The sequence below is a fragment of the Puma concolor genome, chromosome C1 (genome assembly GCF_028749965.1).
Source record: "Puma concolor isolate L17-30 chromosome C1, mPumCon1.1.hap2, whole genome shotgun sequence".
In the NCBI taxonomy this organism is placed as follows: domain Eukaryota; kingdom Metazoa; phylum Chordata; class Mammalia; order Carnivora; family Felidae; genus Puma; species Puma concolor.
This window is the reverse complement of record NC_141674.1, coordinates 125,975,094-125,995,538: the sequence shown is the minus strand read 5'-3', so window position 1 is coordinate 125,995,538 and position 20,445 is coordinate 125,975,094. Positions and strand designations below refer to the sequence as shown.

The 20,445-nt window shown below is 47.0% G+C and overlaps 1 pseudogene across 1 annotated transcript; it reads right to left on the bottom strand.

The window, feature by feature from the left end:
* Positions 1-1,754: 1,754 nt before the first annotated feature.
* LOC147578429 (protein shisa-9-like) lies at positions 1,755-20,099 on the bottom strand (annotated as a pseudogene). The gene is made up of 2 exons (XR_015255186.1): positions 19,419-20,099; positions 1,755-7,199 (listed from the first exon to the last, which is right to left on the bottom strand). The product of XR_015255186.1 is annotated as a protein shisa-9-like (transcript).
* Positions 20,100-20,445: the final 346 nt, after the last annotated feature.

Below are 20,445 nucleotides of genomic sequence, written 5' to 3'. Positions count from 1 at the left end.
ACACACACACACACACACAGACTGTGTCACCAACTGACACACGCAGAGGGCAAACATTTTCACTTGAAATATCAACTGCACAATGAATTTGTGTGTTGTGTATCATTGCCCCCTCATTAATGGACCACATTAGCACGAATGTTCACTCGTTCCACAAATGATAAGAGTAACGGCCAACATTTAGGTTACCGGCCACTATGCTAGGTTCACTATATGTGTTAATATATTTAATCCTCCCAAACAGTCTTGTATTTTGCTCCTTTTATAGAATGGGAAACTGAGGTTCAGAAAATGAAATTAATTTTCCCAAGATTACATACCCAATAGGTGACAGAGCAGATACCCAGTTATATCTACCTCCCAAGTCCATATGCCCCACTACCTCACTGCACTATCTCAAAGACATACTGGACATATTTAGTGGGCATCAACCACATGTGAGAGACCCTTCCATAACACTGAATAGTTCAAGAGAAAAACAGAACTTTTGATTTAAAAGCATACAAAAGTGATTCAAGCCATTGCACTGAACCTACAAATGTGTTTGGTAATCCACTACAGATCCAACCCCTAACTCTTACTAACGTCATCACTTACTGACCCATGTGCCAAAACCATAACAGTCATAGATCTTCAGATGGAACAATTTTAGTCTGCCCGAATGGGGAAAAGAATGCTCACATTTCAGAAACAAGAGTGTTGGTAGCTATGGCTTCGTTCAAAAGAGAGCCTCACAAGAGTTGGAATTGGCCATGTTCCCTCAAAAGTCAAAATCCTAAGGGTCCTGCTAACGGGTTCCAGTGGCTAGAGATTCATTCACCCGTGTAGGTGTTCGTTCATTCAACAAACACCTATTGAACACTGCGTCATTTCACTGGAGATACAGGGGTGAATAAAACAAACACAACCCCTGCCCCCTCCCCAACAAAGCTTAAATCAGCAATCTCCACCCCACTTCTCAAGCCTGGCCTTCTTGGAGAACCGTCTCCACCACAGCCATGAGAGACGCTGAGATACTCTCCACCCGACTCAACTGACTGAACCAGGGTCAGACAGCTGATCCAGGGGAAGCCAGACCACTGGCTGGTCAAAAGCTCATCATATTTTCTCTCTCTGCAGAATATGAACTAAAAGACACAGCAGTTAAGTGCATTAAAGACAAAACTGATGCTTTACTCACTCCACCTACTAAAGTCCTGAAGGTAGCCCTGATTCCTACCCTTCCTGAGCCTGGATATTCACCAGAAGATACCCCATGTGTATCCAATGAAGTTCAGGCTATGTAGTCAGACCTGGGGACAAATCCTTGTTCCGCTATCTATTAGCTATGACACCGTGGACAAGTTTTTTCGCTATTAATTTTATTGTGGTTATCTTCAAATACACACAAAGATAGAATGGACTCCCATGTATTTGGCCACCAAATAATAATAATAAAAATATTTGTTAGTAGTCGTATGCAATGATATTTCCCCCCTTCTGTTTCACCTGCCCCCACAATTTTATATTTTCCTGGCAATTTTTTTTTTTAAATTTTTTTTTTTCAACGTTTATTTATTTTTGGGACAGAGAGAGACAGAGCATGAACGGGGGAGGGGCAGAGAGAGAGGGAGACACAGAATCGGAAACAGGCTCCAGGCTCTGAGCCATCAGCCCAGAGCCCGACGCGGGGCTCAAACTCACGGACCGCAAGATCGTGACCTGGCTGAAGTCGGACGCTTAACCGACTGCGCCACCCAGGCGCCCCATTCCTGGCAATTTTTAAAGTAAATCTCAGTCATCATGTTAGGTGAGTTCCTTAGTTTCTATGAATCTGTTTTCTCCTCCATGAGACAGGAATAATGATACCCCTTCCATAGTCTTTTTCATTCACTGGACAGAAATGGATGGGGCTGCTGCCATGAGCCAGCCCGGTTCCCACGGTATGGGATGCCGCTGTGACAACACAAAGTATGTGCTCTCATGAAGTTTACATTGTAGTGGGAGAGGCATAAATAAGGAGGAAGACAATTTCAGAAAGAACAAAAGTCATGAAGAAAATCATGGGGGAAAGAGGAACAGTAGATAATTTGGGGACCCAAGGGAGACAAGGAAGTCCTCTCCAATGAGGCAGCTTTGTGCATACGATGTAAAAGGGTAGAGGCCTGGGAGCAGGGTTCTGTAGGCAGGGAGCACAGCAAGTGCAAAGATCCTTGAGGCAGGGATGAGCAAGGCTGTTCGAGGGTTGTTTTCAGTACAAAATGAGCTAATGCGTCCAGAGCTTTAACACAATGCCTGGCACACAGCAAGTGCTCAATAAATGTTAGTTCCTGTTCCTCCTAAAGAAGGACTCATCACAAGACCTACACTGGAATGTGTTTTGGAAATGGCTCTTTCCTACAACGCCAATGGATCTTTTGGTTCACTTCACATATCCTTCAACCACTTCAACTCCTAGGGGGGGAAGACTTCCCCCTTCTGCAAACACCTGTACCCAAAGGAGAGGTCACGTAGTATAGTGGTTAAAACATAGACCTTGGGGTCTGACTGGCCTGGTTTAAATCCCAGCTCCACCGTTTAGTAGCTGTATGAACTTTGGATAAGTCATTTAACCTCTCTGAGCTCCAGTTTCCCCACCTCTAATGATGGTGGAAATAACAGTACCAACCTAATAAGGTTTTGAACATTCAATGTGGAGGGAGGGGTTAGAATACTGCTTATATAAGTTACTGTTAATATTTCACTATCTTACATATTTTTTTTTTACTCTTATACACCTCCCCTGATTAGGAAATTCCCCCAATTTTTAAAAGATATTTGGCAATATCCCTGCCAGTGTCTCCAAAAGTCAAGTATAGGACATTTGGGTGTCTTGGTAAATATGGGAAATGAATGGAAATCCATCTGGCCCTAGATATGAGGTGCACAACATCTTCAGAAGCTAAATCATGAATCTGCTTTTCATCTGGTTCTTTGTAAACCCACTGGGAAATGGTTTTGGAGGTGAGCAGGGGAGTGGTCAGGGGAGAGCTGAGGCTGGAACGGGAGCCTGGTCTTTCAGATGGTTTCCGTGTCAGGAAATATCAAGCCAGTATTTCTCCTCAGTTTGGTGTGACATCTCACCTGCTAAGTAACATTGTAACATCAACCCAATTCAAAAGAGGGGTTGCATGTTTAGGTAGAACACTCAGGGGGACTCTGTCCCATGAGCCTATATGAGAGCATAGTCAAAACATGAACTGATTCTATTCCAACACTGACCAGGTGAATAATTTTATGTGGATGCTTTTATAGACACTGGGAGACACTTTTTATACCGTGGCTATAAAGGCTCTGTAATTGCCGCTGACTTATTTGGTGTCGTTTTCAGTCTTTACCACATCACTAAACAAGACCTCACAGCCCAAATCCTACTATCAAGCTGCCTGTACGAAATGCAATGTGGTATGCTGGAGTGGATCCTGGAACAGAAAAGGGACTTCAGAAAGGGAACTAGTGAAATCCAAACACTATCCACAGTTCAGCTGAAAATAATGTACTGATGTTGATGTCTTAGTTTTGACAGGTATACCACAGTAATGAAAGATGTTAACATTAGGGGGAAGTAGGGGTGAGGAGTATATACAACTCTGGGTATTACCTCTGCAACTTCTCTGTAAATATAAAATTAAAATTATATATATGTTTTAAAAAGTGTGCTGTTAGGGGCGCCTGGGTGGCTCAGTCAGTTGGGCGTCCGACTTCAGCTCAGATGATGATCTTGCAGTCCGTGAGAGTGAACCCCGCGTCGGTCTCTGCGTGGACAGCTCACTGGAGCCTGCTTCAGATTCTGTCTCCCTCTCTCTCTGCCCCTCCTCTACCTCTTTGATAGAGGTCGAGGCCCTTTTGATTATCAGACTAAATATTTTTAGGCAATATCACTGAATGCCTGGAAAGAACATGAACACTATCAGCTGAAGAAAAATTCATCTTCAGATAAAAAGGCAAGTCTTGCATATCACAGGAAAAATCAACCCTAGGAAATTTATAAAGGGAAGTTGACCACATTTCCCCACAATGAAGTTTTCTCCACCCCCCCACCCCAATTTGCCTTTACCTTAGTCCTCTACTTCCTTCCTTCCAAATATCCAGATTTCTGCAGACTTTTGATTCTCTTAGCTTGATTAAGGCATAATGGAAAGATCAGAAAGGAGTCTAGCATTAGTATTAAGATGAGAAAAGAGGGGCGCCTGGGTGGCTCAGTCGGTTAAGTGTCTGACTTCAGCTCAGGTTCATGGTTCGTGGGTTCGAGCCCCGCGTCAGGCTCTGTGCTGACAGCTCAGAACCTGCAGCCTGCTTCAGATTCTGTATCTCCCTCTCTCTCTGCCCCTCCCTCGCTCGCACTCTGTCTCTCTCAAAAATAAATACTAAAAAAAAACGATGAGGAAAGAGAAATAGATGGAGATGAGTACCCTCTGAAAGCTATGTTGAATGGGTCACTGAATAGAGATGAAAATGACATTCAAGTCTGGGTTATCGAATTCCCAGTCAGATCTGATAACTTGAATGTTTAGTGAAGAATACAGCAACAATGGCATGATGTGCCCCCTCTTGGTATATCACAAATGGATGCATCTTTCTTTCCATTTTTGGTAATGGTAAATCTTCGTTGCTCACAGTGTCCAGAGAAGAGTTCAATTCAATAGGTGCACTCTAATTCTGGCACCAAGAGCTGGTCTAACTTCTCAGTTGGAATGAATTCCTTCTCTCCTAGTTATCTATAGGTCAAAATGGGCTTTGGTGACTGACTGGCCTCTTGAACCCCTAATAATAGACAAATATCAGTCATTTAGGCCTATCCTCTCAATGAACTCCCGAAATCATTCCCTCATCTGAACATGTAAATTTTCCCTGTGTCTACAGTATGTAAATAGCTCTTGTGAATCAATAAAAAGATAAAATCACTCCAAGGAAGGCTATCTTTACTACCAACTACTAAATTAATTGTAAAAATTAAATTGATTAAGGAGCCCCTCAGTAGCTCAATTGGTTAAGCGTCTGACTATTGGTTTCGGCTCAGGTCATGATCTCACAGTTTGTGAGTTCAAGCCCCCCATCAGGCTCTGTACTGACGGTGTGAAGCCTGCTTGGGATTCTCTATCTCTCTCTCTGCCCCTTCCCTGCTCACTCTGTCTCTCTCTCAAAAATAAATAAATTAATTTTAAAAGTTTTTGAATAAAATTAAACTGATTAATGTAAATCGGTGGAAGAGCTATATGCTTCTTATCTTTCCAGATCTTCCCCAAAATTCTAGGAAATAAGAACTGGATTAACCCAGCAGCAGTATAGGAAATTAACATCTTGTAAGAATGCAGTAAATGTTTATGTACACTTGGCATTCTCTTCTGTAGTCCACCAGCAATGCTCTGGCATACATCTACCCAGTAGAATATTACAAGACATTTTTTAATTGGTATAAATATCTCTGATTACTGAGACTCAGACATACACCAAAAGCAAGAATCATAAATAAATCAAGTTAGTCTGTCACAAGAGACTTCTGAATTCCTCAGTGCCTAGACACTCATCTCTGAGCAGTAATTTGTTTTCAGTACAACTTTAAACAGAAGTCCCTTACTTAAACAAGATTCATTAATGTGCCTTGCCCTTTGGCCTGATAAAAATGAGTTCAATGAGTTTGTTATTTCCTTTGAGTGTTGATTCAAAAACCATCTTAAAGCTTATAACTTCACATGAGAAACTTGTTAACAGTCCCCTTCGATAGCCACAGACTCCACACCATTTCACCTTTGTCTATTTCACAATCATATTCTCTCATGTGTGACATCTGGGACTCACATACAACTAGGTTCTGCTTACTTCCCAGTGACATCTGAAAGGGAATGTGCTCATTTCTATCAGAGCCAGAACGGGACTCAGTGATCGCCATTTCTGAGTTGGTGCAATTTACTGTATCTTTCAGGGCTGTGAGATTTGGTCATAAAACTTTCAATTGCTGACGTATTTTGCTGTAAGATGTGGCTGTTCCTCATGCCATTCTATGGCCCGATTCATAAATAAATAATGCCAAATCACTGAATACAATGAAACCTAGGACATTCTATTTAGTAGCCCATTTCCAAACCACGTAAACATTGACTTGATACATATGTGGCAACATTTCCAAGGCTATGAAAAATTATCACAGTGCAGAATCGGAGAATCCACATCACCTGTGTCTAATACCACCGATTTATTCCTCTACCCAGCAAGCATAAAAATTTGCAGCCAAACAGTCCAAAACGATGATTCAGCAAATAAGATACCAATGCAGCTCTTGTAATGGGGCTTCAGCAAAGGCCACCCAGATTATAAAATGTGTCGTGTTTTTGAGAACCTCCAGCCACAACTAAATGCATCCTTTAAACTGTCTGGCTTGTGTTATTTTAAATGAAGCCCTCCACATTACTTTAATGTGGGAGTAACCTGAAAACATAATAGCAAGGAATAAGCACCCCAAACCATCATAACCACAACTCAACACCCCACACACAAACGCAAGTGTATGTGCATGCGTGCATACTCACACAGAGTAGTTTGGGATCATTTTTATGAAACTCTATTTTTATGAAAAAGAGATCAAATTCTTCTGAACTACTATCTGTTCATTGACAACAGCATGAAGATTAAAGGTCATAACTGGTCCACCTCAGGAAGCAGACAAATAAGCAAATGGACTGTTGGTTAACCGATTTCCCGATCAAGATGAACCAACAAAATGGGTTACTGCCAAACAGATTAACTACGTGAAATGAAACAACCAAGTAACCCTTTGGTTAACTAAATACCCATGATGAACCAACCAAGAGGGCCATTAGTTAACAGAAGAACCAATCATAAGAAGCCAACCAAATGGATCAATCTTTAACAGAGACACCAACCAAGGGAAATCTGATGATGCCAAACATCCCAGAGAGATGAAAGAAAACTTCTAACTAGTCAACAAACAGAAAAGCTCTTAATGAACCCAAACACACCCCATGAAATCTGGACACGTGACCACTGCCTGGGTCACCAAGTGGGGCTGGAAACGGACTGCAATGCTATACTTATGAAGATTATTTATGGGAGTTCTGGTATCCATGTTTTCATAATGCTGGACATGAACCACAATGTTGAGGTCCCTCTCCATGGGGTCAGTGTTGCAGTGGCCCTGTGGCCTCATGACATCTGCAAGAGCCCTGAAAGGAGAAAGAATTTAAATCTGTTCATTCCAAACACAATGATTGGCACCTGTTGTGTTCTGAGCACTGTGCTTATGAGGACAAGGCCCCTTACTCCACGGAGTTGCATGCTCGTTAGAGGTGGGAGGGAGAAAAAGACAGCAGGAAGTTAACAAAGATCACTGCAATTACAGATTACATAAGGACTTCATGCAAAACAGTCCACACGTTCCTCACAATAGATGTGTAATTAGCAGTATCACCCACCCTGCAGAGCTGTGGAGAAGATTTAATGACAAATATACGTAATGTGTCTGCACCCCATAAACTCAGTCCCCCCTCATAGCTAACGCCTGATACCACACTCCATGTACAGCAATGGCCCACCATTAACCACAAATAACATTCATGGAGTGCTCACCATAAGCGGGGCACCATGCCGATCACATTACAAGCCTTAATTCAACTAAGTAGTTTACAAACACTTTATGAGGTTTATTACTCCTTCTTTGCATATGAGCAGACCAAGGCTCAGAGAGGTGAATTAACCTGCTCAAAGTCACACAGCCAGTTGTACAGGGCTTTGAACAAGAGTCTGTTTTCACAGCTCTGTACACTGAGTGCATTGGGTTTCCTGTAGTTAGGGAGGATTTGGCATGATCCATCCACACCCCCCCCCCCCAGGTTGGTGCCCCTCTTAATCAGTAGCTGGGATGGAGGGCAAGGTTACAACCTGAGTCACCAACAGTGTTTTATCATCATGTTTCATCTCCTTGACATTCATCCAAGGGTCAATATTCTTTTTACTATTATTTGACAAGAAAATAAGTTGAGAGGTGTTAAGTGACTGTATTAGTTTCTCCCAGCTGCTGTAACAAGGTACCCCAAGCTAAGTGGCAACCATGGAAACGCACTGTCTCACAGTTCCGGAGGCCAGAAGTCCAAAACCAAGACGTTAGGGGACTCCTCCCTTCCCTCTTCCTGGCTTCTGGTGGATTTCTGGTGGAAATCTCTGGCATTTGCTAGCTCGCAGCTGCCTCACCCCAGGCTCTTCCTCCATCTTCACCTGATATGTCTCCTGGAGGCTCTGTCTTCCCATGAAGACCTGCTTTTAAGGACACGAGTCATACTGGGTTAGGGGTGCACCCTCCTCCAGGATAACCTCATCTCAAGTCATTACATCCACAAAATCCTATTTCTAAACAATGTCACATTCTGAGGACCACTTTCTGAGGATCACTAAAAAAGACCAGGACTTTAAAAAAACTTTTGTTATGGGGTGGGGGTACACAATTCACCCAGAACAGTGACCTTCACAATTAGATGTAACCTTAGTAAAGCAGCTCAGTGTTTGCACAGAGAGCAGAACACAGGTAAGTGTTAAGCATATATCACATCTAAGGTCAGACCTCACCACCCCATTTCTTTCCCTTCACCTACGCTCCACCATGTCTTTACCGAGACAGGATTATCCTTGAACGATATATACTATTGTAGGTATAATTGCAATGTGTGTATCTTTGACACGAGTAGTGTTTTGACCACAAACCTCATTCTGTTTCTTCCTCTTTGCACGACATGAGAGCTAGCCAAAGTTCTAAGTGTGAATCTCCTTTACCCAGTGGTTTCATGGTGAAGTGGAAGAATATCAGCCATGCTTATCCAGTTCCCCAATTATGGACACCTAGATGGTCACTGCCTCCCTGCCTCTGAACACAACACAGCAATAGGCGTCCTCATCCATGCCTCCTCTTGGACCAGGGAGAGCTTCTCAGGGTACACACTCACAAGTGACACTGCCATGGTTTAGGATACATCCAGATGCTCTTAACAAACCAGAACCCTCTGAATCCACATCAAGGGAGACAGAGAAGGAAGCGGAGCTGTTTGAGTGAGGCCACCCTGCCTGCTGCAATTTACCACCCCCCCCCCCCCAATAGCACCAATTCTCAAATAATGTCTCCCAACCCACGGCAATAGCATCACCTGGGAGCACGTTAAAAAGCAAATTTTCACATCCACCCAGACCTACTGATTCAGAAACTCCAGAGTTAGCTACCTGTGCTTTCAAGTGCACGTTCAAGTCTGAGCCTGTGCTAGGCAGAAGCCCCAAGCTTGGGGACTGAGTGGTTGCTCAGAGGGCAATGAGACAATGGCCCAAAAACCACAGCTGGTGAAAAGTGTCAGATGTGAAATACAGATAACACAGCAAGAGTCCCGCAAGAATTAGAGGAGTGTGCCAAGACACAAGAGAATAACAACAGCTCCCAATCATTCATTCATGCACTCAACAAACATTCATTGCCTACTATGTGCCAGGCACTAGTCAAAGCTCTGGGAACACAGCCAGTGTGCAAGATGCACAAGATCACTGTCTTCCTGGAGCTTGTATTCTAGGGGACAGGATAAAAAATATATGCATATTAAATAAATTTGAAAAAGTGTAACATGATCAAGCGACACCGGCACATAGCAGCCTTATTTGCAACAGCCCAAAAGTGGAAACAACCCAAATCAGCTAATGAATGGGCACACAGAATGTGTGATATGCAGTGAAGTATGATTTGGCCATGAAAAGGAAGGAAGCATTGATACCTGCTACAACATGGATGGAACCTGGAAACTTGAGGCTCCTGCAAAGGACCCAAAAAGCCACGGGGTATGTGATTCTATTTCCATCGAGTGTTCAGAATAGGCTAATCCACAGAGATACAAAGTAGACCAGTGGTGGCCAGGGGCTGGAGACAGGGAGGACTGGGGAGTGGCTCTGGAATGTATACAGACTTTCAACCATGAAAATGTTCTGGAATCAGATAGTAGTGATAGTTGCTCAACTTTGTGAATATGCCAAAAATCAATGAATTGTACACTTTTCTAAAATTCTAAATAAACTGAGACACACACACACACATACACACAAGGTGATCAGGAAAAGCTTTCCTGAGGAGTTGACATTTGAGCTGAGCCCTGAACGGTAAGAAGGAGTAAGTCATGTAAAGATGATGGAAAGAACCTTCCTGGCAGAGGGAACAGCAAGTACAAAGGCCCTGGGGCAGGAAAGAGTTCAGATATTTGAGGTATAAGCCAAAAGGCCAATGAAGCTGGAGGATAGCCAATAAGGAAGGGAGCATTTAAGGTGAGGAAAACCTACCCATTTTATGGAGCTAAAAAACTGTTCAAGTTCACCTGGCACATCAATGCAGGGACTGACATACAAAACTGAGTGTCTCTGAAATCGGAGTTCAGCCTCCTTCCTCACTCTGTGCTGTAAGCAGAGTCTGAAACTCAAGGAGGCTGCAGGAAAGGGAATGTTTGAGATAAAGCAGGCCCTCCAAACCTGATTTGCCTTTTTCACTTCTAAACAGGTTCTGCATCATGAGTTTCAGGGGGTCCCTGGACCCCTCGGGAGTTGAGTGGAAATTTTGTTTGTGCATTTTTCTCAAGCAAGAAGCCATAGCTTTCACCAGTTTCTCTAAGGAGTCCCCCTCCTCCCCATAATTCCATGTTATTCAGGCTTTCAAGAGGTTCGCATAGTAAGTTATCAGGACAGCTACCATGAACTTGGTCAGCACTACTATCTGCAGATCCCTTGGGCTTCTCCAGAGTGCTGAAATTCCTGAAAAGCCAAGGATGCTTTTCCCCAAGGCAGCCCTTCCCAGGGCATGCAATGGAGATGAGAGTTCTTAAGAGGCCTCCATATCCTGGAAAAGCAGTCTTCAAAGTAGAGTCCACTCACTCTACAGACCACATAAAATGATTCGGCATAGGGACAGGAAATCCGAGAACTCCTGCGTACGGTCTTCAGTCGTCAAAGTGGGGAATCAATGCAGTATATGTATGAATGCTGGCACCCTCACTTGATATGCCTGCGTCAGACAGTGACAATCAGGAAGCTCAGACCAAGAACGATGACTGGCAGTGGCACCATCGGTGGGGTATGTTGCCCATATTACAGCTATGTGCCCCCCTAAAGGAGATATGCAGATTCATTATCTAGGGTTAGTGAGGCTAACCATCACTAAGCAGGCACATGGCTTAAACCACTACCCCCACCCCCTGCCATAACAAAACTACAGACTCAAGAAAATACTGATAGAGGAAGCACAAGAAAACAATTGCGTTGACTCTCCCCATCTCTTGAACAGCTAGCTTGTCACAAGGTTAAAAACAATGATGTTCTATTCAGATCAAAGCAAAGTCAGCCAAGAATAATCAAAACTCTGATGAAAAATATTCAAAATATGGACTGTTTATTAATGCTAAGTTTCATCCTCAACATACATCATGCTTTGACATTAGCTAATGATTGTACGATGTCATCGTGCTTACCAACAAATTTTACAATAATATTTACTGCACCTTCAGCTCAGTTTAAAATTTGTTGTTATGTATGCTTTATAATGTACCTAATAACTGTTCACTGGTACATGCACATACTTATTAGTATAACAGATGTGTATGGATTGGGGTACATACTAAAAAACATGTGAAAATACGTGTCCAAAAAGCTTCATAAATAACACAGTGGAAATCACCAACTATGTGCTATAAACCAAACAAACTCCCAAGGATTTGCCATCTTTTTGTAGCACATGGTTTGAGTGCTTCTCAAACGATATGCATTCATGCTACCTAGGGGCCTTGATAAAATGCAGATTCTATTTCAGTAAGTCTGAGGCATGGCATAACATTCTTCTGCTCAAGCTCCCAGGTCATGAAAATGATGCTGCTCCAAAGGACACACCCTGAATACTAAGTTCCTAAAAGAACTATAATGGTAACTTTTAAGTGTCCACTTCACTGGGCCACAGGGTGCCCAAATATTTGGTCAAAGGTCATTCTGGATGCATGCATCTGAGAATGTGTGTTTGGATGAAATGAACATTGACATTCAACAGACTGAGTAGATTGCCCTCCATCATTCAGGTGGGCCTCGTCTAATCAGTTGAAAGCATGCACAGACCAAAAGGCCAACCCTCTCCTGAGTAAAGGGGAATTTTCCTGTCTGACAGCCTTCAACTGTGTATATGTATATATAAATATAGTCCTCTTTCTCTGGGGAACCCTAACTAATACAGGTACCTTACTAAAGAAACTATACTTTTCCTTGATATCCCTTGTCCCAGTTCAGAACAATTAGGTTTAGACATTGCCATTTGTGTGGTCAAGGATGATGGAATATTGGCAATTTCATAAGGTTCAATTTAGTGTCAATTTACTTCTATATGTACTTGTGTGTTACTTGTCTTGGGCCATTTGACTGTTAGTTCTTTGAGCGCAGGAATTGTGTCTGCACTGTCACTATTCTCTTCTAGCTCTCAAAACAGTGCTAGGTATGCCATAGGTGCTCCATAAATACCTATTAAATGAATAGGTGAATGGGTGAATGAATGAATGAATGAATGAATGAATAAAAGAGGAGGTACTTTCTTTTGTAAACTGGGATGTCAGAAACCAGAATTCCTCTGTGCCAGATACTGTTCCAGGCACTGAGGATACAACAGAACAGATTTGTGGAGTGTCCCTGCACTCCTCACTGTGGACAGTAATGCAAACAGAGAGATAATCAAGTAGCAAACCAGGAAATTAATAAGTTAATTTTAGACCATCATGTGAAATGAAGCAAGGAAGACCAAGCAATGGGCTGGAGGGGGTGGGTGGGGGGCAGTGGTAACTGAGCCTGGGTCATCCGTCAGGGATGACTTCTCGGAGAAGGCAACATTGGAGCGGAGACCTCAATGGCGAGGGAGCCAGCATGTGAGGTCTGATGGAGGAGAATTCAAGCCAAGCCAACACAACAGCTCCAAGGTAGCAATGAGCTTGATATATTTGAGGAACAAAAAGAGAACACGGTGTTCCTTCATTTTCCAATTACGGCGAGCAAATAAAAGACCCCAACATTCCCAAACGGAGCTCAGAACCTCCTCATCTTGCTTCCAAGGTTCCAGGAGTCCTGAGGTCTAAACTGTGTTCTGACATTTAAACACTTGAATAGGATTCTGGAGCATTTCCTGTTGTACCAGAAGCATCTTTTAGTCTTTCAAGAACACAAGGGTTGTGGGAACGAGTTAACTTTCTGGAGCGGTAGTTACACAGGTACAGGCAAAGCTCCTCAAACCACACTTAAACTTAAAATGTGTGCCTTTTAATGTATAAAGTATACCCCACTGAAGGTGACTGCTAAAATGCAAGGACTCCATTGCCCAAAGAGAAGTAACCTGCCATGAAAAAGAATATAATGAGACTACTCCATGGGCAAGGAGATGTGCCTGCAAGGGTTTCTTCAAGCTGGGGAGCTGGTCAAAGCCACAGGGTAACCAGACATGCAGGAAAAAGGGGAAACAGGAGGAAGAGAGAAAAGGCAAAAGAAGGGAAGACATTTATCCCTTGATGCCACTTCTTTAAAAGGGACTCCAGCTCTTCTGAAGTGTGTTTGAAAAGCACCCAGGACACTGTGCTGTGTAATGTGCCACTTGGATTTCTGATTCTGTTTGAAGGTGGGCAAAATAATGGCATGTGTTCCCTACTGGCCTCAAGTGTATGGAGCTTCAAACAGGCATTCCTGCCCCCAAGGTCATTTCTCATCAATGCCTCCTCCAAGGGTGCTGGCCCTGCCAGGGGCAGATGCAGGAAACACTCCTTGTCTTGATCTTACAGTGGCTTCTTGATCTGCACCACCCCCCCCCCCCCCACCCCGGGCATGTGTTGCCATTTGCAGAACTGCAAGCACTTCTAGGTGATCTGAGAGCACGGAAGTCCTGCACGTGTCCGCTCAAAGGCCGTGCAGCCTAGTGGTCAAGGACCTGTGCTCTGGCCTCAGACTGTCTGGGTTGGAAGTCTGACTCCTCCACTCCCCAGGGCCTTGTTCATCCTCATGGAAAGCAATCTGTGCCTCTTCAAAGGCACACGTCCTAACGCCTGCCTCACTGGGGCAGGGCCTGAAATTAAATGAGAATTTATACCCAAGCTCGTGGCAAAATAGCAGGCTGGACAAGAGTTCTTTAATATCACCCAGGCCAACACTTTGCAAGGCATTCAATGTGGCCATACCTGGGTCTTCTCTCCTATTCTGAACCTGTCACCCTCCGCTGCTTATGTCTGAAGGAGTTAGGAGCCTTGACCAATGTCACATAGCTAAAAAGATATAACAGAGTGAAGGCTAGGAACCGAGTTTCAGACTACAACATTTACCCCTCTGGCAGGTAAGGGGTAGAAAATTCCAATAATAAGGGTCATGGCAAAGGGGTAAAATTTGCAGAGCAGTGACCATAAAGAGGTCCTGTGCTAAGGGCCTCCTAAGCCCAGTCTCAGTGAAACCCTCACACAAGCCTAGGACATAGGGATCGCCGTGGTCTCATTTTACAGACAAGAACCTAAAAGAGAGGTGAAGTCACTTTTGCAAGGCCACACAACTCTTAAGTGGCCAGGCTGGATGGAATCTCCGGCTATCTGACTTGAGGTCGGCCTGACTGCATCTCCAAGCACTGCAGGGACCAGCACTAAGTGAACTGGGTGGGGGGTGGAGACAGAGGTGAACCTGAGAGCTTCCTAAGGAGGGAAGTCACCACTGGGTGGCAACCAACAGCTTCCCTGTGAAAATGCACGTCCGGTGTTGTCGGTTCTACCAATTTCTCAAGAGAAGTCAGAAATCGGGATTTCTATGTGAAATCTCCTTGGTTCTAAGTTGGTTTTAAAACACAATATATAACAGACACTGAAGACATTTTACAGCCCAGATGCAGTGAGCCTTGACTGGATCTGAGTTTGGAAGTCCAAGCTCCAGAGGACATTTCTGGCATGACCAGGATAATGTTACCATGATTGGCTATTTGATGGTATTACAGAGTTTCTGTCCTTCTTGAGTGTGATCCTGGGATTGTGTCATGTGGGAGAATGTCCTTGTTCTTAGGCGATCCACACTGAAGGATTTAGGGATGAAGTGCCATGTCTGTGATTTCTTTTCAAATGTTTCCACCAAGAAACAGAGGAAAAAGAAATGGAGGGAGAAAGGGAGAGAGAAAATGAAAATATAGAGTGTGTTAAAGCAGATATGACAAAATACTAGTAATTGTGTGGTCTAGATCTGTAACTCGCAACTGGGGGTGATTCTACCCCCGGATGACATGTGGCTATGACTGAGGACCTTTTTTTTTTTTTAACTGTCACAGCTGGGTTGTAAGGGAGCTGCCACTGGCGCCTAGTGGGGGGAGTCGAAGCAGGCTGCCAGACACCCTACAACGCACAGAACAGCCCCCCACAGCCGAGAATGAGCCGGCCCCAATGGCAGTCGTACCGGGAGTGACAAACCCTGAAGACATTCCTGTCCTTCTTTTAAGTTTTTTCTTTTGTATGTGTAAAATGTTTCACAGTAAGAAAAGAGAGAGAGAGAAAGAGAAACTAAAAATAAGAATACATAAATAGGGGCATCTGGGTGGTTGAGTCGGTTGGGCATCCGACCTCCGCCTAGGTCATGATCCCACCATTCCTGGATTCGACCCCTGTGTTGGGCTCTGTGCTGATGGCTCAGAGCCTGGAGCCTGCTTTGGATTCTGTGTCTCCTTCTCTTTCTCTCTGCCCCTCTCCTGCTCATGCTCTGTCTCTCTCTCTCAAAAATAAATAAACATTAAAAATTTTTTTTAAAAAGAATACATAAGTAGCAATACCTTGCAGACCAAACAAAACATGTCTGCGTGGATGGGTAACCACAGCTCACCACTGTTTGCAGTCACTTGTTCCAATACATAGTTGCTGGATGTAAGGCCGCTGTGGCTGGTGAATGAGGGTCTCTAAAGTTCTTCATAAGAAGACCCCCACAGCTCCTGGAATTAGCGACTTTCTCTTGTTTTCAGGTCCCAGTTGGCCCAGAAAGGAGCAGCCGACATGCCTAGGACTCTGGGTCTGAAAACTGACATCACGTTGGTCTCTTCTGGGATACCACAAGTGCGTGGGTCACCAGAAGCAGTTGGTGACGTGGGGGTGCTTTCCGATGAAATGAGAATGAACCCTTCATCTCAGTGACCCACACAGCCGAAGACAAATTAAAAGGCTGTGGCCGAGATGTTAATTTCACCCCGAAGCTCTCAGGTGGCTGGGTATATGCCACCCAGGTACCCCCTGACCTGTGGCTGGGACTTGAAATGATTAACTGCATACACAGTGCAACATGCATTTGGACAGTCCTTGGGGCAGCCCCCAGCACCACAAATACACAAGCAGAAATACGTGCAGAAAACACACAACCAAATGCAAATAAGAGAGTGGCACTGGATTAATGCATCCATCTCCAAGACTGTAAAATAGTCCCAAACTCAAGAACAGTCTTCCTTAAATGTGTAGGCCACTTTTGAGGAGCAATTCGGGGAGGCTGTTACATGCGGATTTCTGGGGCTCATCCCAGACCTTTACTGACCCGGAATCTTTCCCTTTCCGGACAGAACACAAGAATGTGTGTTCTAGGAAGCCCCCCACCCCCACCCATTGCTCACCCAAACTGGAAACACAGTTGAAATCAGGGGGCTGGGGACTGCAGTTTTATAACTAACTGTGTGACATTGCAGAAGCCACCCAACCTGAGCCATGATTTTCTTCTATAAGTGGCACTGACAGCACCTGTCTCCTAAGACAGTCATGCACACTAAAGGAGCGTTTACACACTCATACATGTGAGTACACACACACACAGACACACACACCTCTAGTGCTGTGCTTCACAAATGTTCCTTCCTCTTCCGTAATAGTAACTGGCTACACACAGGAAAGCCTAGAGAGCTTTACAGAAGTATACAGACTCAGCAACCCTAGAGATTCTGATCTAAATTGCCTAGGGCGGGGCCCCTAGCAACACGTTTTTTTTCTGTTTGTTTGTTTTTGTTTTTTTAAAGCACTCCAGGTGCTAAACAGCAGCTGGGGTCAAAAACCACACCGGGGAAACTGCCAATAAAAACCAACTATCCTTTCTCTTCAAGAGAATGTACTTCCCCGCATTCTGGAATTCCCAAACTGTGTCCAGGGAGAGTCTTGTGTCCAGGCTCTGTTATCAGAGGACTGGGTGCCCCGAGATTCCACCCCCAAGCAGCCCTTTGTGGTCCCTGCAAAAGTGGCTGCAACCCCTGGGGGGATTTTTCTCCAGACAGAGCTTCAAGGTGGCAGGACAGGAACGTGAGTCCCTCCTGGGCCCTGAGGTCGGCGGTGGAGCGCTGTCTCAACAGGAATACCCAGATCACACAGAGCCTGAAGATCACACATCACCCACCCCCCCCCCCCCGCCCCCGCGACAGGCCAAAGGGAGCCGCCCACCCTTAACTCCACTCGAACCTTCCCACCTTTCCTACCCAACTCCACCCCCCACCCAAACACCCAGGAGGGCTCCTGGAAACGCTGGTTTGCAAGAAAGGCTCAGGGGATATACTTCAGCAGAGGAATTAATACGAATCTGCAAAGGAGCCTACCTATCCCTGGGGGACTCTCTCCCTACCAAGGCGACACCCGTCGCCTGCCGCAGTCCTGCCTTGGTACTCTTCCTTCACCTTAACACAGACCCTGGGAAGCTACAGGGACTGGTGGGGACTGCGGGGAAGTGAAACTGGCCTGTGGGGCTGGCGACAGGGCATGTTGAGGGTGCAGGAGGTGGGCGGGGCCAGCGTGTTACTCTCTCAGTTGGTCAGAGTATCCTGAATCCCCTGAAGCTAACTTTTGTGCTTCAAGACCCCAACATCCACCCACACCTCCCTGCTGACCCAAACCAAGAGGAACTTCCTCACCTCTTGCCCCAAATCCCTCCCCTCCGTGGGGGGGGGGGGGGGGGGAATCATCGGATACTCTGCGTATAAGTAGAAAATAATGACTAGTGAGGTGGTAATGTTGCTTCGCCTGTTTTGGGTGGGTCTCTTTCAGATTTTTTAGGCAGGCGCACGGAGCTCGTGCATTCACACGAGCACACATGGGCCCCCGCCGGAGGTGTGGGGAGGGTGTGTGTCTGTGTGTAGGGAGGGTAGGGGGACACATGGCGACCCCGCTGCCCACACTCGGCCAGATCGAGCTAGCTAGCACCCAGCCATCCACCTGTTCCAAGACCGCCAGTCGCTCGCCAACCCCGCCCGCCCAGACCTCACGCCAACCCTGGCCTGCGACGCGTCTGGGGGATGCTTCCCTGTGGCTGCGTCCTCTGCCTCCAGAGTTACTGGGTCGTGCGAATCAATTCAGACACTTTTTTTAAAAAGCAAAAGCAGGGGCGCCTGGGTGGCTCAGTTGGTTGAACAACCGACTTGGGCTCAGGTCATGATCTCGCGGTTTTTGAGTTCGAGCCCCGCGTGGGGGCTCTGTGCTGACAGCTCAGAGCCTGGAACCTGCTTCGGATTCTGTGTCTCCCCCTTTCTATGCCCCTCCCCTGCTCATGCTCTGTCTCTGTCTCTCAATAATAAATAAACGTCAAAAAAAAAAAAAAAAAAGCAAAGGGCAAATCGCTCCATTAATCCCCAAATGCCTTCTCCCATCTGCTGCAACTCGCTCCCGCTGGGACTTGCATAATGAATAAAGCAAACTGGAAAGTTGAGGAATCAGGGGGGCTCCCGCCCATGGAGTCCGGGCCAACCCTGCAAGGGGCGAGGTGGAGGCCCTGACCCCCAGCAGGGAGAAGTGGCGCCAGCGGAAAGCAGGGAGGGGTCAGGAAAGACAGGAAGGCAACCAAGGTCCCAATTCCAGGGACCTGGCAGCTCAGGGAGAGAGAGGCGGCCGCTCCAGGCAAGGCTTTTGTTCTCGCCCTCCCCCCTCTCTCTCTGTACCTCCCTCGCCTCTTCTTCGAGAGCCTTACGAGTTGCAGGCGGCACACACTCCTTCCCTCCCTTACACAGGCCGCGCTTCCCTTTGGGCCCGCCTGCCCTGTTTACCTAGAACCTAGCAACTGGAATACGAGGGGTCCACCCTTCGCCAAAACCCAAGACTCCGGGGCCGTGGGCTTCCGGGCTGTGTGTGTGTCTCAGATCCGCTTCAATCCTAGGCGGGAGGGGGCGGCGAGAGCGTGAAGGAGGAGGGCAGAGACATACACACACGCGCTCGAGTCCACACCTGTGCGGAGCCCAGCGCACCCTCTCCGAGCTGGGAGCCCAAGTTGGCTTCCTGGGCGACCTCCTCCAGCGGAGATACGGGGGGTGGGGTAAGCGCCATTGCGCAGGCAAAGGTGGAGAGGGAAGAGGAGGGAGAGCGGCGCCTGGAGGGGAGGCGGGAGGGGTTGCAGCCCACCTGGACACGTGCTCCCTTTGCAGCCGGTGCGCTTTCTCCAGCCCCCGCTTGGTGAAGATGCCGACAAGCACCATGACGTCCCACCCGCAGATGATGTAAAGGATCAGGGTGGTCTTGTCCTTCGTGGGGTGGTGTGGGGAGTCGTCCTTGCGCGCGGGGCCTTGCGGGTGTTGAGCCACAGCGGAGTGTCGTAGTTGGTGCAGGTGCTCTGGCTCAGTCGCCGCTTAAATGTACAGCAGAACCGGAAGTCACAAGTCTCGCAGCAGAAGATGAAGTCGCCGAGTGAACCGCTGGTTCCACTGGCCCATGACATCGAAGTAGCCCCGGTAGAAGTCCGGCGTGGACGCTCTGGTAGGTGGCTTGTCCGAGACCCCCGGGTCCTCGCCGGCCTCTCCCAAGGTGGCCCCGGAGCAGTTGCCCTCCCCCCACCTCCGCCAGTACTACCACGCCTCCAGCTGCGCCAGCGGCCAGTGCCCCGCTCGCTCCTGCGCCCGGCACACGCGGGCGCACAGCTCGCGGAGGAAGCAGCCGAGGAGAAGCCGTGGGACGCGACGAAATCATGTCTCCCAGCCTGGGCTCGGTCGCTCGGCCGCCGCCAGAGCCGCTGCAGCCGCCTCTTGAGGTGCGGCCGAAGCTGCCGAGGCTGCTGCCGGGGGCTGCGAGCCGCCGCGGGCCGGACAGGCAGGGAGCTGCGCGGGCCGCTCAGCGGTGGGCGGTCACTGCACTGGGCTCAGCCAGCGTTCGCCTCCCGCCCGCCGCGCGCTGCGCGCCGAGGGGGAGGGGCCGGGCGCGGGAAGGATGAGTGGGGACAAGGGCTGGGTGTGGGTCCGGCAGGCTACGGGGAGAGGCGGGAAGAGGCGGGGAGAGACGGGGCGGGGTGGGGGGTGGAGAGCAGCGGAGAGTCAATCTGTCAGCGCCTCGCCTAGGCGGGAGGCTCCGGACTAGCAGCCCTGCGCCCGCTCTCAGGATCCCTATCCCTCTCACCTCTCCAGCTTGCCAAGTGCCCTGGAGAGAGCCAATCAACGCT